The sequence below is a fragment of the Pagrus pagrus genome, assembly GCF_965226575.1.
Source record: "Pagrus pagrus genome assembly, contig: HAP1_SCAFFOLD_60, whole genome shotgun sequence".
Lineage (NCBI taxonomy): Eukaryota > Metazoa > Chordata > Actinopteri > Spariformes > Sparidae > Pagrus > Pagrus pagrus.
Window position 1 is genome coordinate 111,267 of NW_028175403.1, and position 22,097 is coordinate 133,363.

A 22,097-nucleotide genomic window follows, 5' to 3' on the forward strand; every position below is an offset into this window, starting at 1 on the left:
CCTCAGCATCCGATCCACTTTTACAGCCAATGTTGCTGCAGTGAGTTCAAGCCTGGGTATGGTGATCTGCTTGAGAGGTGAGAGTCTGGCTTTTCCAAATATAAAGGAGATATGGATTTTGCCTTGGTGATTTGTTAGTCTAAGGTAGCTTACTGTACCATAACCTGACTCGCTTGCATCGCAGAAGTGATGCAGCTCAGCGGTCGCCACTGGGTCGTAGTTCTCAGGCTTTATACATCTTGCTGCTTGAAACCCACGTAACTGAATTAATTCCCCGATCCATCTCTGCCAGGGCATTGCAAATTCCTGTGGAATAACTTGATCCCATCCATACCTGGATTTGCAGAGCTCTTGCAGTAGTTGTTTGGCTTTCAGGATGAAAGGAGAGAGAAAACCTAATGGGTCATAAACTGAACTTACTGTGGAGAGTATACCTCTTCTGGTTGCAGGCCGGCTGTTGACAGTTACTTTAAAGCTGAAGGTGTCACTGTGGGTGTTCCAGTGGATTCCAAGTGCAGGCTCGACTGTGATTTGTTCTTTCAGCTTTTCTTTACCCAGGTCCAGTTCCTTGACTGCCTTTGCTCTGTGATGCTCAGGAATGCTTGCTAACACCTCACAGTTATTGCTGACCCATTTTGTCAATGTGAAACCTCACTGATCGCAGGCTTTAGTGAGATCTTTGACAAGCTTTATGGCTCGGTCTGCTGTTGCCACAGATCGGAGGCAATCGCCCACATAAGTTAGTTTTGATGGTTTTCATAACTTCATCAGAGTAATGCTTCTGGTTGTCATCAGCAGTTTGACGCAGGGCAAAATTAGCAATGCTCGGGGATGATACAGCGCCAAAGAGGTGAACTTTCATCCTGTAAACATCAAGCGGTTTGCTGATATCACCCTCTGGCCACCACAAAAACCTCAGAAAGTCTCTGTCCTTTTCATCAACATGTACTTGATAAAACATTGCCTCAATGTCTGCCATAACTGCAGTTTGTTCTTGGCGAAACCTTAATAGCACTCCGATGAGGGCGTTTGTTAAGTCTGGACCTTGGAGGAGCTCTTTATTCAGAGACGTTCCTTGAAATGAGGATGTACAGTCAAACACCACCCTCAGTTTGAGTTTTCGCTTGTGGTAGATGCCATCATGTGGGATATACCAGACCCGTCCATCCCCTCTGCGAAGCTGCTGAGGTGGAACCTTCTCTCCATAACCCTTTTTGAGAATGTCCTCCATGAAGGAGGTGTATTCCTCGGCATACGTCTTATCCTTCTTAAATGTTTTCATAAGGTGCAGTGTGCGTTCCTTTACCGTATCACAGTTATCAGGCATGACCTTGTCTTTATCCCTGAAAGGCAGTGGTAAATGACAGTGGCCATCTTTAAGGAATGCTGAGCTGGAATCAATCTCCATAAAACGTTTATCCTCAACTGACATCTCAATTTTCTCCTCATACATGTTCTCAGAGAAATCCTGGTTATATTGTCTGATGAGTAGATCCTTCAACTCAACAACAGAGATTCTGTTACTTGACACTGCAATGGGCCCAGCACGTTCTGCAGGACTATTAACACTGAGTGGTCCAGTTACCACCCATCCCAGTAAGGTTTGGACTGCATATGGTCCATTATCATGACTGTTTATTATTTTCCATGGCTCCATTGCTCGAGGAACATCAGTCCCAATGAGGAGTTCAATGTCTGCCTCAATTTCCTTTAACTGGATGCCACTGAGATAAGGCCACCCCTCCAAATCAGCTTCTGTGATTATGTTTTCCTTTGAGACAGGGATTTTGTTCCTCCAGTCCTCTGACCTCATGGGTCCCTGCAGGGTTTTCCTGTCCCATTGTTCGCAAAAGTATCTCTGTTTTGCCTCCTTTCACATTCAACAGGTTCATTAGATTTTCTGTGCAAAATGTTGCTGTGCTGCCTGGATCGAGGAAGGCATAGGTCTGAATATACCTGCTCCCTTTTGCCACCTTAACTCTGACTGGAACAATCGCAAGTGCACAGTCTCTCCCGGCCCCAGTTGCATCACCTGCTGAAACGAGAGCACTGCTTATGGGGTTATCTTCTGTCTCAGCAGTGGCTTTTGGTTGATTTTCCTGTTTTGGGCCTTTTGCACTTTGAATATGAAGTACAGTAGGATGTTTCATTTGACACACTTGACACATTAATCTTCTTTTTTCAATTGTTGCTTAGATGACCTTTTAGTAGGCAACCAAAGCAGTATCCATGGCTTCTTAAGAATTCAACCTTGTTGTCATGTGACTGTGTTTTGAATTGTGGGCGGTCGATCAGAGTGTGTTTTACAGTGCATCCTGCTTTCTCTGTATTCACTGCTACTGAAGTAGCGAAGCTGCTGTTTTTGCCTCTTATTAATTTTGGTTCACTTTTGCTTCTTGGGATAGACTTTTTTGTTGTCATTTGGTCTTGAATGTCCCCGAACAACGGATCCAAAAGCATCTTAGCATGTTTTTCCACAAAATCCACAAGGTGCTGAAATCTGATTCTCCTGCCAGTTCTCTGTTGTGTCTCATAGGCTGTGGTTCGCCACCTTTCCCGGAGTTTGTAGGGTAGTTTGGATGCTATTCGCCTTAGGTTTGATGGGATCTCGAGTTCCTCTAAATACTGTAAATCTTGCATTACATTACAACATGCTCTCAAATACATTGCATATGCATGCAGCGTTTTCCCATCCTCGGCTTTAATCGCTGTCCAGTTCAAGGCTTTTTCCAGGTAAGCTCCAGAAACTTTCATTTCATTCCCAAAGTGCTCTTTTAAGAGGTGTCTTGCTTCACTATAGCCCCTGCTCCCATCCATGTGCAAACAGCTGCGAACCAAGTCTCTTGGTAAACCACAGGTAAACTGCTCAAGATAGTAGAGTCTGTCCCGATTATTTTTAGTCTCGTCTTCAATCAAGTGTTCAAATGCATGGATAAAAGACTGATATGCCAATGGGTTACCATCAAACACAGAAATCTCTCTTGCAGGTAACAGAGACAGGTTTTGCTGTGAGACAATGAGTTCTGCTATGTCATTTTGCTTTGAATAACCACATCCAAGTTATCATGAGCAGCATTAGTTATGGTGTGATTATGATTTGCAGTTTCATTTTTATGTTTTTCATTCAAATTCTTGTTTTGAGGTTTATTTTCTGGTGTGTTGGTACCCCTTGTAGGCGGAGGTCTGTGGAGACTTAAGATGGTTTGGTGAAGTGGAGTTTTTGGTATTCCACCTCACTGTGCAAATTCCACATTGCTCTCCATTGTTTCTGGTTCATGGTGAGAGTCATAATACTCCTTCATGCCATCACCCAGAGCTTCCTTATCCACCTCATCACTTTGAAGGATTTTTATTTTAGCAGTTGATGCTGCGAGGTCTGCTTCTAGCTCCATTTGCTCCATCTTTGATTTCAGTTTTGTTTCCTCCAGTTGCAAAGTGTGTTTTTCTTTCAATGCAGCAGCTTGTTCCGCTTTGGCCTTTTTTAACTCTGAGGAGACTGAGGAAGATCTGGAGGTTGATGATCCAGTGGAAGTGGAAGACTTTGATTTGTGTGACACATTTGATATGCTGTCCAGTGGTCCAACTTTTGATTGTGCAATTTCTCTTTTCCATGTTTCAACATCTTTCATGAAATAATTCAGGTTAGTTATTCTGGGTTCATACCAGTCATAATAATCATTTTCCTTTTCCTCCTCTGATAACAGGTCTTGCACAGATTTGTGAGCATTTTTAAATTCATCCACAGCTCCTTTAAACGCTTCAAATGTGTCATTGACTTTATCAACATTTCCAACGTCAGTCATCAAAGCCTTTATTTCATTTGTCCTCCTCGTGCATGCTCCCAATCTGCCTCTGCGCGAAGCAATGCGCGGTTTCAACATGTCCTCAGACTCAGTTGCGGTGTCAGGTGTGTCAGACATCATCACAAATAACCACACAAATTCCTTTAATTTCCGTTGAGTTCATTCTTAAACATCATTCCAACGTCCCCGTTTTATTGCAATCCACATCCACAATCCACAACTTTGCCTTCCATAGTGTTCGATTGTTTCTTTGTAGCGCAACGGCGCATTCGTTCATAGAGTCGATCAGCTGATTTTACTCACGGCCCACCGGCTGCTTTCTTCATCTGTCGGCAAGTGATCCGCTTGATCCGCCGACTCTCCACTTTCCTTCGAGTCTTCAGTGGAGTTTATCAACTTGTTATGGCTACTCTTGCATTCAAAAACGGTCAAAAAACTTCAGAGTATTTTGTGAGGAGGAGGTCCACGACTCACTAAATAATGAGCACTCGCGGAGATGTTTCCAGTTTCAACAAAAAGTTTTGAATTTATTCACATAAACAGAAATATTCTCCGGGTTGACTTCAGACAATGAGCAAATAAAAAACGTAATTTAGTGGTTGATAAAAACTGTTTCACTCCTCACTCCTTCAGCACAAAAAACAGACAAAAGCACAAACCAGCTGTCCTCTCTCCCTAATCACAGGAGGAGGATGGCCTGACTAGGAGGAGGGACCTGAGCAGCAAAACGTTCATAAATAATAGTTCATGTACAATATATATCCTGAATAGTCATCCTTATCATTATTTTATACCATTACCATATACCATTTTTCAAATAATTAATACAAAGAATCAACAGGCTCCAACATATGCTTTCTAATGAGGCCAAACGCAGTGAGACACAGTTAAGCCCACATGCATTTCTGTTTTGCAGACTGTGTTAAGAGTTTTGAACATGTCGCTTCAGTTTCCACCAATGCATCTTTTTGTTTTTGTTTTCAGCAGGACGACATTTGCGCATGGAGAAGATGAGCGCCGCGCTCTTCTCAAGTCCTCTGCAGCCTATTCTACACAGCAGCTGTCTTGCCTTTAAGTGGTCTCGCTGGTCTGAAAAACACAAATGGCTGTGGCCGCGGGTTTTTTTATATATCAACGTAACATTGTGCCCTATGCATCTATTATGTATGCGGATAACTGCACTAGTGGGAACATTTAATTGTATAGTTAGTTAATGTTATTATCTGAAGCTTTTAGGCAACATTATCACCCCTAAAAATACTATAGGCCTATATATTGGTGAGAAATAAACGAGGAGGAAAAATGACGTGTAAACTTTTCTAAACGGTTATGATTTATTATCCGCGTACCCGTTTACACGTGTAGATGTTGACACCCCTATAAACCACAATAATTTAATCTTGAGCTCCACCTCTGACAGTGGGGAAATGTCTTAGCAAGCACCTCACACAGTCTTGCATAATAAAATACCAAAGCTAATCACAATGGCATCCCGGCATCCCGTCATCCCTACCTGCACAGGCAGCCAAATCTAACTACTAAAAGGTACCTTGTTCCAATTCCTAAATGATCTACCATGAGCTCCACTGAAAGGCCACTGTCACTGTGAACTGCAGCTCAAATGAGCTCAAAACCCTCAAATTTGGCTTTATTAATATTAGATCACTGTCAACCAAAGCCTTACTGATTAATGATTTGATTCCTGATCATAAGCTGGACATGATTGGCTTATGTGAAACATGGCTGAAATCTAATACTTTTCTGCCATTAAATGAAGCCTCCCCTCCTGATTATAACTATGCCCATGTTGCTCGGGCCTCTAAACAGGGAGGAGGCGTTGCTCTAATCTACATCTATCTATTTTCAGTTTAAGCTCCAACCAGGAAATTAAATTTACTTCTTTTGAGGCCCTGGTGTTAAAACCATCTCCATCAAGTAGAAGAATTCTGTGAATTTATTGCAGATCTTGTAACTAGTTCAGATTAGATCCTAATTATTGGGGATTTCAATATCCACTTAAATAAGCCTTCTGACTCTCCTAGTCAGTACTTCTCAAATGGTGGGGGGCGCGAAGAGGTGTCAGGGGGGGCGTGGAGGCAGGTCAGGACTTTCATTTCATTTTCATTTTTCCACTGTCATTATTAGTAGCCCCATTCACACTGCTGTTTGCATGCGGGGATCCTGCGCCAATTCTCCCCATCTGCCTCTGTGTGAAAGTTTCAGATGCGGCGAGGGGTGAAATTTCCCTCCGCCTCTGATGCTCCTACGGAGGTATCAGAGGCACAGTATTGGCGAACCGAACCAGTGTGAGCAGATAAGCCGACGGTGGGGAGCTGGGGGGTTGTCGATCTGATGGTGTTCACTGTGTGATAACTAAACAGGTCCGACACTCAATAAAATATAGAGAAATGTCCCACAAAGCAATGTTACAGGACCAAACAACAGTAACGTGGTAACTGGTTGTGTCTTTGGCAACTTATGAGGAAAAAAATACAGCAATTATATGTGGAAAAGTGTCTGTCAGCCTGTCGGTCCAACCGACTCTTCGTCACATTGCTGCCCGAAAAACAGCGTCTGTCCCCGGCAAAAAACTTTAACTCGGCAAGTGTTTGTCGCGGTGAAAAAAATCACTGCTAAGTCAGCCCTACTGACTGAGACTTCAGTGATCTTTCCTCCATAAAACAGCCTCCCTCCCTGTGAGTGACAGTCAGACAGCATCCCGTTTACTGATGGTGATTATGAGAAAAATGTAACTTTGTCATTTTCCAGGATGTTTGGTGGGTCAGGATCCCAATCACAACACATTAACTGCATCCATATGATGATAAGTGTGTACATGTTTAGATTTGTCAGTGCGTAGTAAAATAACGTTTAAAAAAAAGCAATATTGTTGCAAATTTTGCACAAAAAAAATTAAAAAGTCGTTTTGAAAAGGAATAAGCTGATGAAGCTGACAAGTGACCAATGTTTACAGTTTAAAGTTTTGAATGTTACTGTGTTAAGTCTATAAAAATGCACATCCCAGTGAATCATTTGCGCTTTTTTCTCTGTTTTGAGAATCACAGTCTTGTTTAAATGTTACAAATTGAGTTAATAAACTAAACTTGGAAATTGTTTTAAGTTGTTGAAGATGTTAACTCGGCTCATTTTTTTAATCTATTTTGATAATCAGGTGATTGTATGCAGAATGCTGGTGCCAGCAACTCATACAGTGGTTTATACAGATAAATGAATAAATATTATCAGGTTCTCAATAATATTTCAATTCAGGGGGGGCGTGAAAACATTTCTGTCCTCTAGGGGGGGCATGACAGAAAATAGTTGAGAACCACTGCTCTAAGTAAAGCTTTTTTGGGTCTGCTCGATATTTCTAGCTTTACTCAGCTCGTTCATGAACCTACTCATTCCAGTGGTAACACTCTGGATTTGATCCTTTCCCATGGATTAGATGTGTCAGCCCTGAATGTTGCTTCCATCTCCTCTGCTGTGTTGGACCACTCTCTTATTACATTTGAAGCGTCATTAGCCTGTCCCTGTATCAATGACACAAATGTTTCCACCTCTCGTCATATCAGCCCGGCAATCATAGCGACACTCGATGATAAATTGGCTGGGGTCCTGGCCCCTTTTGCGATTGCGACAAAGCCTGTTGAAAAATTCACCAATTAAGTTAACCCGGTAATCGTTTCTCTCCTCGATTCTGTGGCACCGGTCTCTACCAAGACAAGACGACCAAAGAAATCTTCTCCCTGGTTTACTGATGAAACCCGAGATCTCAAACAGGCCTGCAGGAAAATGGAACGTGCATGGCGAAAATCTAAATTAGTTTTTCATCTTGCATGGCGTCATAGTGTACTTAATTACAAGCGTGCTCTTAATGCCACTAGAACAGCATATTTATCTGGCCTAATAAACAATAATAAACACAATCCTAGATTTCTCTTTGACACTGTGGCTAAACTTACTCAGAAACCACAGTCTGTGAGCTGTACATCCTTTAATGCAAATGATTTCTTAGATTTCTTTTGCAATAAAATTGATGATATTAGAGCCAAAATTAATTCATCATCTCTGGCTTCCTCGTCAAAGTTGATTATAAAACAGCCTTCTGCCGATTCTCAGTTAGCTCCGGTTCTAAACAATTTTGAAAATATCTCCCCTGAGATATTGTCTAAAATTGTCTCATCCTCAAAGCCAACTACCTGCATCCTGGACCCCCTTCTGGCAAAACTGTTTAAGGATCTATGGCCAGCACTGGGACCTACAATGTTAAATATTGTTAACTTATCGCTAATGACAGGTGTTGTCCCTGCTAGTTTTAAGTCTGCTGTGGTTAAGCCTCTACTTAAGAAACCCCAGCGTGACCCAGGATCTCTAAATAATTATAGGCCAGTATCCAACCTTCCCTTCTTCTCCAAAATCTTAGAAAGAGTTGTGTCCCAGCAACTTTCAGGCTACCTAACTAATAACAATCTCCTGGAACCTTTTCAATCAGCTTTCAGAGCCTGTCACTCCGCCAAAACTGCCCTTACTAAAGTGGTAAAGGACATCTTACTTACTTACTTTAGATTTAGACCTCAGTGCTTCTGTTACTAGATCTCAGTGCTGCATTTGACACCACAGATCACGGCATATTGTTAGACCGAGAACACAATGTGTTTCTTATAAAAGTACTACATCAATATTTACTGATGTGAAGTATGGCGTTCCATACTAGGAGTTTGGGAATACAGAGTTAGGGAATACATTTCCACTGCTATGTGGACGACACTCAGCTGTATGTGCCAATCAAAGCTGATGATAAATCTCAAATCGCCAAATTGGAGACCTGCCTGTGTGCCGTGAAGAGCTGGATGTCAGAAAATTTCCTGCTCCTAAATTCGGATAAAACTGAGATGCTGGTCATTGCTCCCCCTCGACAGAGACACCTCTTTGAGAAATAACACAATTGTCGAGAGTTACGGTCACGTGATCAAAGTTCAACTGTTAAGAATTTAGGTGTTACTTTTGACTCCAGCCTCTCTTTCCATCAGCACATAAAAGAAATTACCAAGATCGCTTTTTACCACCTGCGCAATATGGCCAAAATTAGGTCCTTCCTGTCCACGGCCTTTGTCTTGTCTAGGCTGGATTACTGCAATGCCTTATTTTCGGGTCTTCCACATGGGAGCACTAAAAGTCTTCAGATGGTTCAAAATGCTGCAGCTAGAGTTTTAACACGTACAAGAAAATTTGATTATATTACACCAATCTTAGCCTCACTGCACTGGCTCCCAATACATATAAGATCAGACTTTAAGGTGCTGCTGATGACATACAAAACTGTCTTGTTATACTGTATTCTCCAACTCGTGCATTATGCTCTCAAAATTCAGGGCTCCTGATGGTTCCCAGGGTTAAGAAGAAGTCAGCTGGCTGCAGGGCTTTCTCCTATCGGGCCCCCTTCCTCTGGAATAACCTCCCAGCTGATATTAGACAATCTGGCTCTATTGACGCCTTTAAATCTAAACTCAAAACTCACTTTTTTGACTTGGCCTTTAATTAGTCCTTGACATCGACTGCTAGCTTCTTCGGTGGGTCAACTCAGTCTCAGTGAGTAAGCTGTAGTATTAGACGCCACATTGTCCTGCCGACGAGTAATAATCTGCTTATTCTGATTAACATTGCATTTCTATAACCTTGTTTTTCTTTCTGTTCCCACAAGGTGCAAGCTGTGTCACTTTCTCCCCCTCTTTCTCCTCCTACTCTCTTTTCATTCAGGCTCCCTTCTGATGAACTCAGGCCCCAGAGACCATCTACCTCTCCTGGCTCCTACAGCCCCACATACTGTCAGATCTGGATTGTCACACCCGGGCTCCGTTGGATCGTTCCTCTCCTTGTTTCGCTATCTCCTTATAACTGTATTCCTGTAGATTTTGAGGCCTCCTCATTCTGATCTCTCTCTCTACTACTAATTATCCTGTGTGGCCTGCCCTCTTCCAGGTCACCACGGTGGACAGGAGGTCGTGTGGCTCGGGCACCCCCTGACGATGCCTTGTCCTGCTCAGTCGTCTCCTGGATCCACATACTTTACATATATAATTTTTATCAGATTTTCTGTCAATGCAACCTGTAAACTGTGATTGCTGTTCTTTCTGTACATGCGACATCTATTGCATGACTGTCTGTCCTGGAAGAGGGCTCCCTCCTCTGTGGCTCTCCCTGAGGTTTCTTCCGTCGTCTTTTTTTTCCCGGTTAAAAGGGTCTTTTTTTTTTTCCTCCCCCCATCAAGATAGCAAGTTTTTCCTCACTCGAATCGAGGGTCTAAGGGCAGAAGATGTCGTTCACTTTACAGACTGTAAAGCCCATTGAGGCAATGTGATAACTTGGAACAAAACTTAATAGAATATGAACAGGTTATAGATCCGGAACATAATCTTTTTAAAAACAAACACCAGTTGCTGTTATTATACAGAAAACAGTTTAACAATATTACTGTTGAACATGGGATAAATATTATTCATTTTAACAGTAGAATTTATATGCAAACTTCCAAAGTATAAAAGAATATCTAATGCAGTTCAAAAAGCCTTTTAACATTATAGCCATCTTAGAAACATGGCTTAACGAAGAGAGAGGTACAGATTTTGATTTGCAGGGATAGGAACTTAATTGCATTAATAGAGGGAGCAAAACTGGAGGAGACGTGGCTCTATTTGTTGACAAAGGCCTCACAAGGTTGTGGACAATATGTCAGTAATCATGGATGATGTAATGGAGTGTGTTACTATTGAAATATGTATTGGGGAAAAAAAAAATGTCATTGTCAGTTGTGTGTGTAGGAAACCTGGTTCAAACATTGAAATCTTTATAGAAAATATGGAAAGGGTATTCGCTAAAGAAAAGCAAAAAAGTCAATTATGTCTGTGGGGATTTTAACATAGCCTTGTTGAATCCCAACAACCATAAAATGACGGATGCATTTGTGGAAGCAATGTATAGTATGAGTTTATTTCCAACGATTACAAAACCAACCAGAATAACGTCTCACTGTGCCACTCTGACAATATTTTTACAAACAATATGGAGAGTAGTACTGTAAGTGCATTATTATTTAATGACATTAGTGATCACCTGCCTGTCTTTGCGATTCATGAATGTAACTACAATAGGAACTGGGGGTGTAATGAAGTTAAATACAGGAGAGTAAGATCTGAGGAAACTATAGTTGCATTTAGGAATGATTTAATTAATTATGATTGGAAAGAAGTTTGTGAAGAAACTGATAATATTAATTATTTTTAGACATATTCAAAAATGCATATGACAAAAACTGTCATATGTGTGTATATATATATGCAAACAATGTAGTAACAAGAATAAGTATTCTGAAAACCCCTGGATGACTAAGGGACTGCAAAATGCCTGTAAGAAAAAGAATACTCTGTATAGGCACTTCATAAAATATAGAACAAAAGAGGCGGAGATTAAATATAAGAAATACAAAAATGAATTAACTAATATTATGAGAGTATGTAAGAAGGGATATAATAAAATATTAGAGAATAATAAAAACAATGTAAAAAGTATATGGAATATATTAAAGGTATAGTTGGTAATCCTGTTCAGAAACACCCTGCGCGCACTAATCACGTGTCACTGTTGCCGGATATATTCAGCACAGTCCATATGAGCTGTGTCCAAATTCAGGGGCAGCATCCTTCAAAGTGCGGATTTGAAGGCCAATTACATCACAACGCTGCGAGAAGGCTGTCCAAATTCGAAGGCTCCTCCAAATGCAGCCCACAAATGCAGCCTGCTTCTCCCGCTTTCTGGAGGACGGACCACTACTATTCTTCGCGGCCTCCCATATCCCAAGATCCTTTGTGCGCCGCTGCTCAGTCACGAAAAAGAAGAGGGAAAACTGAACAATGGCGACATCAAGTGGTGCAGACTTGACATTTAAATGTAAGTTCTGGGTTCATACTCGGTTTTTACTCATTTGATCATCCATTGCCAGATATGTTAAACTTCAGCGGACTTTCAGTTAAAATACGTGACCCTGGTAATGCATTAGCATACGGCATAAATTAGCATTATGCCGTTGGAAGTAAAGCTATAAAAGCCTTCGCTTTCAAAATGTTAGACGTTCAGAAAACCATAAAATCCATTCAGTCAACTCTCTTTCGCGGGCCTGGGCGGCATCAATCATGACATAACCGTAAGGGCGGGAACATCTGGTGACGCAAACCAGGAAATACTCCGAAGGCTAGACCGTCCAATTTAACTATGGTTGACGCAATCGTCAAAGGACTCTCCGAAGGACCCGGCCTTCGAAGGATGCGGCCCCTGAATTTGGACACAGCTATGGAGTTAGCAGGAGATCCACACTCCAGTTCAGAAGGTGGCGGTAATGCACACCTAAAAGTTGTTTGCCAACAGCCATAAAACAGCAGCAGAAGAAGAAGAAGCAGCAGAGTTACCAAGAGAGAACAATGGCAGAGAAAATGCAGCCAAAAGTAGCACTTCCAGAAGTGATGCAGAGGTTGCTGTCTTTCTGTTGGACAGGTAATTAGTTGTTTTGCTTAGGGGATTTGTTATTTTCATGAAATATGTAACGTTAGCCAAATTAGCTACTTTTGTCGCTTGTCTTAGCCCAATGCTAATGGCTCTCCTCTGCCCTGCTGATGGACTGGACAACTATTCCCTTAAATAATATAATTAGAAAAAGACAAACCAAACCAGATTACCCTGAATTGTTTACGGACAATGGCATAACAATTACTGATAGGAATGAAGTGGTTGACAAATTTAACAGTTTTTTTGTTAATGGATGGGTCCTAATCTGGCCAAAGAAATAAATCCGAGAAGAAATGTGTTGAGGAAAAATGTGTGGAGAGAAATCCAAATTCAATCATATTGGGAACTGAAAAGTAAGGAAATTATTGATATTGTAAATAAGTGTATAAGTAAAACGTCAAAAGATTAGAATGATATCGATATGAGTCTTCTAAAGAAAATAATAAATGGAATTGTGGGTCTGTTAACACATATATGTAATTTATCATTCATAACAGGAACATTTCCAGATAAAATTAAAGTTGCTAAAGTAATTGTATAAAGATGGTGATAAACACCTTTTCACCAACTATAGACCTGTATCCTTGCTTTCTCAGTTCTCAAAAATTATTGAAAAACTTTTTGTTACAAGACTGGATAATTTCATTTAAAAAAAAAATATATTCATGGACAGTCAGTATGGGTTCAGATCAGGCAGATTAACTTATATATATTTGTTGACCTAAAAAAAGCATTCGACACAATTGATCATGGGATGCTACTTAAAAAACTGGAGAGGTATGGCATCAGAGGGGTTGCATTGGATTGGATAAAGAGTTACATTAAAAACAGGCTTCAATTTGTGCAAATGGGTCTTCACAAGTCAAAGAACCTGAACATTACCTTTGGTGTCCCACAGGGGTCAGTCTTGGGGCCGAAGCTAGTTATTTTGTACATTAATGACATTTGTAGAGTTTCAAATGTACTGAAGTTTGTTGTCTTTGCGGATGAAACAAATATTTTTTGTTCTGGGGAAGACTTGCAGCAGCTCTTGGAAGTGGTCACGGAAGAAATGTATAAATTAAAAAGTTTGTTTGATATAAATAAATTATCATTGAACCCAGGGCCGCCCCTGGCAAAATTGGGGCCCTAAGCAGAATTTTATTTTGAGGCCCCCCCATTTACAAAATTACTGCATTAGGAAATACCATTTAGGTTTACAACCTTTTATAAGTAGGAACAAATCAAATGAACTGCCTCTTTCAACAATGGAACAAGCCTTTTACAGATGCAGGCTGCTTCAGTAGACATGGTGCCTGATGGCCCTTGTGACATACTGGGTGCTGGCTCCGTGTCACCCTTAGTAACAAACTTCAGCATGGACCCTGTTATGACAAGAAATCCACCATACAAGCAGATTATTAAGATTTGTTTTGGTCTTAATGGTAAATTACACAATGAAATTAATGTAAATACTAGCCTCACAAAGATTAAAATGCAATTAATGCAAATACGACTACAGCTAATAATATTCATTATGATTTGATTTGATGATATTTCTATATCTAAATATTTTTATATACTTATTTTTACATTTAGTGCTTAGGTTCTATATTCCTACACTGCTGTTTGCTGCTGTAACGCTTTAAATTTCTCCATTGTGGGTCAAATAAAGGATTATCTTAATTTATCTTATTTTACGATATTTTACCTCCATAAAAACAGCCCAAAACCTCTACTGATAGCATAGATTGATAGGCTATAAACCTGAGCCAACATACGACCACCAACTGGTCAATTAACCGCTCCTTTTTCAACAGAGGTGAATGTATATGCAGTTAACAAGACATTCAATAAATGATAATCAGGGCCGTTGGAAAATTTAATCTCCAGTCCACATCTAGACAGAATTATCCTCTCTTCTGTCTCATGATTAGCAGCTGAGGTGTTCATGCCACAACATACCCACCTTCAAGTGAAGCACGAGCCTCCTCTTGTTTTGACTTTGTCTTTCTTTTGCTTGCTCCCGATTCATATTGCCGTTTGGACGCCATCTCCCCACCTGCATCCAACTGCTGTCGGCGCATCTGACCGCTGATTGGTCAGATGCTGCGTGCTGTCAATCATTGCGACAACGTGTGCGGTGTCAGATTACTCGTCTCTTTTTTTTTCTCTCCTGCCTTGGGCTGACTTGGTGCTCTGAGCGCGCCTCACGGCAGCGATGCGCATCCTTTGCGCATTTGCAGAGAATGCGTCCCCTTGCGCAAAATGGGGCCCCCCACGGATCGTGGGGCCCTACGCACAGCGCGTGTTCTGCGGCTAGGGAGGGGCGGCGCTGATTGAACCTCAACAAAACTAAATTTATAAATTTTGGACATCGTAAAATGAATGAAGATGTTCCCGTAGAAATTAATAATGTTGCAATAGAAAGAGTTTATGAAAGCAAATTTTGGAGTGTTTTAATTTTTAATGTATTAATTTAGTTTTGCTGGAAGGCCCACATTAAGTATCTGTGTACTAAGATGGCAAAGAGCATTGGAGTGCTGAGTAAATGTAGATATATCTTGAATCAAGCAACACTACACTTTCTGTACTGTGCACTCATATTACAATATCTTTTTTTAATTTTTTTTTTTATTATATCTTTATTTGGAATGGACATAAATACACCAGCATATCAACATTGGTAAGAGTGAAAACAAGTGTCCTTCCGGTTTTGTTTGTTTGAGTCCAGGAAAAACGCATCACCAGCCGTCCAGGCATGCGAGTCCAAAAAAGGTATAGTCATGGGTCGTGGATTAAATTACGTTCGGCCTTTGTAGTACCCACTTTCCTCTAATAACTTAAATTACACAGCAATTGTAATGGAATAATATCAGTGGATACAGGTTATCCTCTTAAAAGACAGTACTGATAATTTGCGTGAGGTACACAAAGCCAGATGAGATTTACATGCTCACTTAGAGAGAACTCTGGTACAACTTACTTGTAGATCTCATCTCTCATCTCACAGTTTAAATGGAACTATGTACAGGAACCAGGGTGGTCGCCTGCTGCTGCTGTCATAGAAATAATTAACAATAACCAGTCAGAAATTAAGTAAGTAATCTAGGAAGTAATATTACCAGTGAGATCAAATGAAATCTGCTCTCGTGGGGGTTATGAATGAAATCCAGTTGTTCCAGATTTGGTAAAATTTGTCCTTTTGGATTCTTAATTGATAGCTCAATTTTTCCATCCTAAATATCTCTAGGGTAATTCCAATCCAATCATCCAGGGTAGGCTGAATCGGGCTTAACCATCTCCTTGTAATTGTTTTCTTACTAGCCACCAAAAGTAATTGCAGCAGCTTTATCTCGGTCCTGCGTTTCAAAAAAGAGACAAGACCCAGGTACAGAACATCAAAAACCAGAGGTATTTGAGTGTTAAAAAACGTGCTTAAGGAAGCCTGGATACCCCTCCAGAAATCATTTAACTTGGGACAATCCCAGAAGATATGATAGTGGTTAGCAACAGTTGAACCACATTGTCTCCAGCATGCCATATGTGTGGAAAAATTCTGATTCACGTTCTGTAAGGTCGGTCAATTTACATTCATAAGCAATATATGATCGTAATTGCAGGTATCTATGAAATTTGTTTCGTGCCAAGCCGTGATTATCCCGCAAGGTCTCAAAGCTGTGCACAGGCTTTCTTCGAGTAAGTGAAAGGAGTGTTGTGAGACCATACAATGTCCATGATTTAAAACTAGAGTTGTGCCTATTGGGAATAAAATCTGAGTCATAGGCAAACCATCTGAAAATTCTCAACATTCTATGCATCTCACAAATATTAACTACCTTCTGCCAGACTCTGAGTGTGTGGGATACCCAGGGGTTCGCCGACTTTTCCAAATGAGACGTTAGACCTTATCCGCTATTACACATATTACCATATCTGATCTATTGTGTTGAAATCTGGGGTAATACTTACAAGAGTACCTTAAAAAGGATATGCACATTGCAAAAAAGAGCAGTAAGGATAATAAATCATGCTGGGTATCTTGATCATACGAATCCTCTATTTTTTAAATTACAGACTTTGAAATTTATGGACTTAGTGAAAGTTAGAACAGCAATAATAATGTTTAAAGCAAGAAATAATGCACTGCCTGAAAACATTTAAAAAAATGTTTCAAGATAGAGAAGGTAAATATCATCTAAGAGGAAAATTAAATTTTAAAAAACCTTGTGTACGTACTGCTTTTAAAAGCATGTGCATATCAGTCTATGGGGTAACATTGTGGAATGGTCTTGAAGAAGAAATCAAAGTACTAGCTCTATACAGTTTAAAAACAGATACAAGAAAGCAATTCTTGACAAATATAATAAAAAAATAAGACCTCAAAACAACTATCTATTTTCTGGATGTAATTATTCTATTACATTTCTGTTCCTTATACGAAGCAATATGTATAATATAAATATAACTAATTGCAATCACGGCTGGGTTATGGAATACAGTACTTCACTTTGGTGGTATATGGGGAGTGACTGGGGAATTAACTTTTTCGAGTTTAGGATATTGTAGGAGGCTAGTTTAAGTATGCCTTGATTTTTTGTTAATTGTTTTGTTGTATTTATCATTTTGTCATTACTTTGTATTTTACTTTTATATATTTCTTTTTTGTTGTATTTATTTTATGATGTGAGGAAGTTGTGAAGAAGGGACAGGACTAAATAAGCTTTCTGCTTCCTCCTGTTCCCTCTCGAACAGATTATTTTGTTTGTCTGACATATCATTTTGATGGCTACTTGTTGTTCAAGATAAAATGAAGAATAAAGAATGAATTGTGATTTTGGGCTATATAAATAAAATTTGATTTGATTTGATTTGATAACCCCCCCCCCACTCCCTGTTTACTACGCACAAGTTTATCTAGAGGCTGCTCTTTTAATGGTTGAAGATGGCCACCCTGTTCGGAGATAACAAAGTGCCTAACCTGGAGGTATTTGAAATAATGGGTGTGGAGTAGTCCATACTGAGATGAGAGCTCTTCAAAAGTCTGAAGGGTTCCATCTTTGAACAAATTCCCAAAAGTTGTAATACCTCTTGTAAACCATAGGTTTGTAATACCATCTCTAAGGGCTTTAGGTAAAGAGGGATTGGAGTGGAAAGGGGATTTGTCATAAATAGGTTGAATACAGCCCGTTTTCTTCCAAATTTGCTGCCATATCTTATAAGTATGGACAATAACTGGGTTTGTTGTTGTAACCAAAAGAGAGCTAAGCGAGCTGTTATATTGAACTGATTCCAGTTTGAACTCTGTTAAATGGTTCTGTTCAATTTGTTTCCACTTAGGTGAATGGGATTTGCACTGTTTGCCAGACCCACATTGCTGTAATTTGTGCTGCCCAATAGAAATGCTCAAAATTGGGGACTTTTCAGTCCACCTTTTTCTAGAGGGTTTTGCAATATTAACATCTTTATCCTGGGTGGTTTGTTTCTCCATATAAACTGTGTGATGCAAAGGTTGAGTTGTTGAAAAAATTGCTTTGGGACCAGAACTGGTAACATCTGGAAACCTGTACGCCTACAGGTGAGAGATTGACCATTTGGTGACCTGGTGCAGCCAGAACAACCTGGAGCTTAATGCTCTAAAGACAGTGGAGATAGTAGTGGACTTCAGAAAGAACCCAGCCCCACCCGCCTCCTTCAACCTGTGTGGCTCCCCAGTCAACTCTGTGGAGTCCTGCCGTTTCCTGGGCACCATTATCACCCAGGACCTAAAATGGGAGCCGAACATCAGATCCCTCACCATAAAAGCCTGGAATGGGAAATTGCATTACTATACCATTTTTATTCATTATGTCGTCTTACATTGTCTTCACTGTGTTCTTCCCACATCCTCGAATGTTTGTACTGTCAGCACAAAGAGAGATATGTGCTTCTTGTTATGGGAACGGAGCCTGGTACAGACATGAGAAGGACACAGGGCATTCCTTTCCTTTAACAAAAAGGGTTCTCAACTGTCTCATCTTGTTCTTCTTTCTGCAGACCGCATGCCACTCTGTTGATTGATGAACCTTTTTTATAAAGAATAAAATCCTTAAAAGACAACTGGTATTTCTTACAAGTTTGTTTCAGATATCTCACAAATAAGACAAATTTCCACAACAATTTGGTGTCAGAAGTGGGATTCCTTGTGTGACAGGATCTGGAGCCTGCAGCGGACTGTGACCGGCCAGCCTGGAGGAAAACTTCGTCCAGCCTCTACCTCGAGAAAAAATCTTAAGAGACGAGAGGACTGACCGCTGCGGCCCCGGACCGTCATCACTGGAATCCTTATTGAGGGAAAAAGGACCACGTTGCTTAACAAACGGTGAGATACTGAAAGAAACGAAACTTCTTTAAGAGGGAAAATAAATGAATAAATAACTATAATTATGTTTTGGAAAAAAAAAAAAAAAATTAAGTAAATTAGTAATTTTTGCTGGATTTCTGTTGATCATTGTGATAGTTGGGCGACTCGAACCAATTCAGGGCAGAGTAATACCGGGTTCTGGGAACACCGGCGCTAATAGGAAGAAAAGGTGTTTATCCTATTAAGCTGTTTTACCGCTGGATTGGGGGCCAAATCAGGGCCGAGTGAAACCAAGCAGAGACAAGGGGTCTCTTAAGGTTATCACCGCTGGTTGGCTGCTTTTTTTCAGAATTTGTAGCGTAATTAAACTGAATTCATGGTAATGACCGGGTCTTAAGGATAAATATAAAGTGCACTGGGACAAGTGACAAGTAGAACAATGGGAGGCAAATCCAGCAAAAAAACAGGAAGCTGGCGTAGGACCAGACCTGGCTGCCCCAAACATAAATTACATAAAGGTTAATGATGGTAATGAGGCTATAGAGCCTTTACATGTCTGGGTGAGAGAGTTTGGTTTTCCCTGCGGAGGGACATTCAGCATGAGACAGCTGAATCTGTTGGAGGAGAAGATTAATTTTAGAATAAAAGAGATAAAAGCAAAAAGAAAAGTGTCACATAAAAAAACTTGGGGAGGTTGAAAGGCATTTGAAAGCCTTTAGGATGTGGAAAGTGGATGCAGGGAGAGACGTAAATGTGCTAGTCAAAATGAGAAGGAAAAGAAGAGTGCAAGTGATGAGAAAAGAACAGAGTTGTCTTCTCAGAATCGGGTTTCTTCTCTGTATCCCCCACTTCCAGGTCCTATGCCTCAGTGTCTCAGAGTGGACTATGACCTCGACGCGTCCCTCCTGTTCAACCCATAGCACCGCCGAGACCACCACCGCCACTACGGTCTCCAGCACCACCGCCATACCCGGACGACCAGAAACCGTCATCGTCTGCTTCCCAACCAGATATGAGCGCAGCGGGACACAAACAAGGGGATGCGAAGCTCAGTGCCAACAAAGGACAGCTAACCAAAACCACATCTGTTGCTGCAAACTTTGGAGAACATTCCCCTCTTACTCCTCGACCTTACACCAGAAGCAAGGCCAACAAGGAAGATAATACAGGAGCCACCGGCACCTATCCCATGGTGGAGGTGGCAGGAGCCCGGGGCGTCCAAATGGTTTTCCGCCCCAGGTCTGATACTGATGTGAAAGAGGCCATGGCACACCTGCCACAGCCGAGTACATGTGGAAAGAAATTTGATGAGGACTTAGAACTTTTCTGTCGAGAATTCAGCCCAACCCTTCCTGAACTGAAACGCCTGCTAATCCTGAAAATGGGAGCAGCAGATTGGTCAAAGCTTTCAGAAAAGTTTCCAAGTGGCGACACGTGCTGCTCACATCATGACTGGGACGACGTGGAAAATGAAGACTATAGACATGCTGTTACCGCGCTGTATACAGTAATTACAGCTGCCTTCCCACCTCGGATGAACTCTGCTAAGATCTCTGACTGCGTACAGGCGAAAGGTGAAACTGAGGCTGCATATCGAGGACGGGGTCACAGAGGATACGGTGACTGGAGACGCTCTTATTGTGATCCAGAAGTGTGTCTCCGATGTGAACAAAAAGGACATTGGGCCAAGGATTGCACCAAGACTCTAGCTGCGACCTCCAGCCAGGCGGACTGAGAGAAGGGAAGGGGGGTGCGGCCGGACAGCTCATTCTCTACTCTGACTCACCCGACGCATCTGGAGCCTGGTAACACACCCACATCGCACACTACAGATCACACGTTTGAATTGTTATGTGATGCAATAACCTTCCTTGAAACAAAATGTTCACCTCCAGCTGGTACATATGTGAAATATGAAAACAATGCCTTTAAGAAAATGCCAACATATTCTCTATCTGTGAATGACAGAATGGTTTCTTTCCTTGTTGTCTCTGGTGCCACACACTCAGTGATCAAAGGAAAGGAGTTTCTGAGCTCTCCTAAAATGTCAGTCTGCTTTGTCAACTCTGCAAGTGCTTCTGGTGTAGTAGTACGTGAACATTTTACTGTTCCTCTTAAATGTTCCGATGATAACAGCACCAACTTCAAACATGCATTTCTGTTGTCAGACTGCTGCCCTATAAATTTATTGGGCAGAGATCTCATGTGCAAACTGGGAATAACTCTTATTCCCACACCAGATGGTGTTCAAGTCATAAAACCTCATGAAAATGCACAGTTGTTTGTGAAATATTGCCCTGATCAGCTGTTGTATGCTTATCAGTGGAAGCTACCGTAGAGCGATATCTGCAGTCTATTTTTGGAAGAGGCCAGAAAACACACACCCCCTGGCCCACCACACGCACGTGCAGTGCATGCCAAATGACTCACTTCAGTGTACATCTTTTGTTTTTAGTGGGTCCAGATAGACAGTATGAAAAGAAATGGTATGATGACAAATACAAAAATGAACGGTTGTGTATCACACACCTATGTTGGACAGAAAACAAATGCATTGCATCTGTGCAACTTACACCCACTCAAAAACATCAGTACTATGTAAATAACTCTGCGCCGCACATTGCACTTGAAAAAGCAAACACTGATAAATGGGAGGATTTGGGTCTTTTTGCACGTGCATGTAGATCAACCACTAAGTGGGACCCCACAGATGACCCACATGTGTTTTACAATCCAAAACTGCATGCATTTAGAAAGGTTTTTCTGCAACCACTCACACACAACGAACAGTTCAGTTAGTTCCACCTATAACATCCTCGCACATTTTTCTGTCAGAGACTGAGGCTGCAGCCATCCCAGCCCTCCAGGAAGTCCTAAGACTCTGTGGGCTCGAGGAAAACATGATGTTGGTCTAATTAAAACAGCAGAACCAGTGGTGATCACCCCCAAATCTGATTACAGACCTTGCCAACACCTTGCCAAACCTGAGGCTATTGAAGGTTTTTGAGTCCCTGAAAAAGGCAGGAGTAATTGTGCCTTGTGACACTTCTCCTGTGAGGACTCCTATTTTTTCCTGTGAAGAAAATAAGAGACAAAGGTCAACCAACTGAATGGCGTTTTGTACAAGACTTGCAAGTCGTAAATGATGCTGTACAGCCGAGAGCTCCTCAAGTTCCTAATCCTTACACAATTTTGTCACAAGTGGTTTTCGGTGGTGGACCTGGCCAATGCATTTTTCAGTGTTCCTGTTCATCCAGATAGTCAGTTCTGGTTTGCGAGTCCCGTACTGTTTACGACGCGTTGCGGAAAAGTCTAGAGCCTCTGGCTTTGTCCGAGGGCTCTGCACTTTTGCAGTATGTGGACGACCTTGTGATTTGTGCGCCAACAAAAGAACAATGCGAACGCGATACGAT

General features: G+C 41.2%; 1 long non-coding RNA gene across 1 annotated transcript in view; it reads left to right on the forward strand.

Annotated features, from left to right (window-relative positions):
* The window catches only part of LOC311253885, a 97,247-nt gene that overhangs the window by 70,175 nt on the left and 4,975 nt on the right, over positions 1-22,097 (forward strand). Inside the window, exons 3-5 of the long non-coding RNA XR_014622005.1 lie at positions 9,508-12,350; positions 17,920-18,443; positions 18,535-20,489. This is a non-coding gene — a long non-coding RNA (uncharacterized lncRNA). The remainder of the gene's footprint in view (positions 1-9,507; positions 12,351-17,919; positions 18,444-18,534; positions 20,490-22,097) is intronic.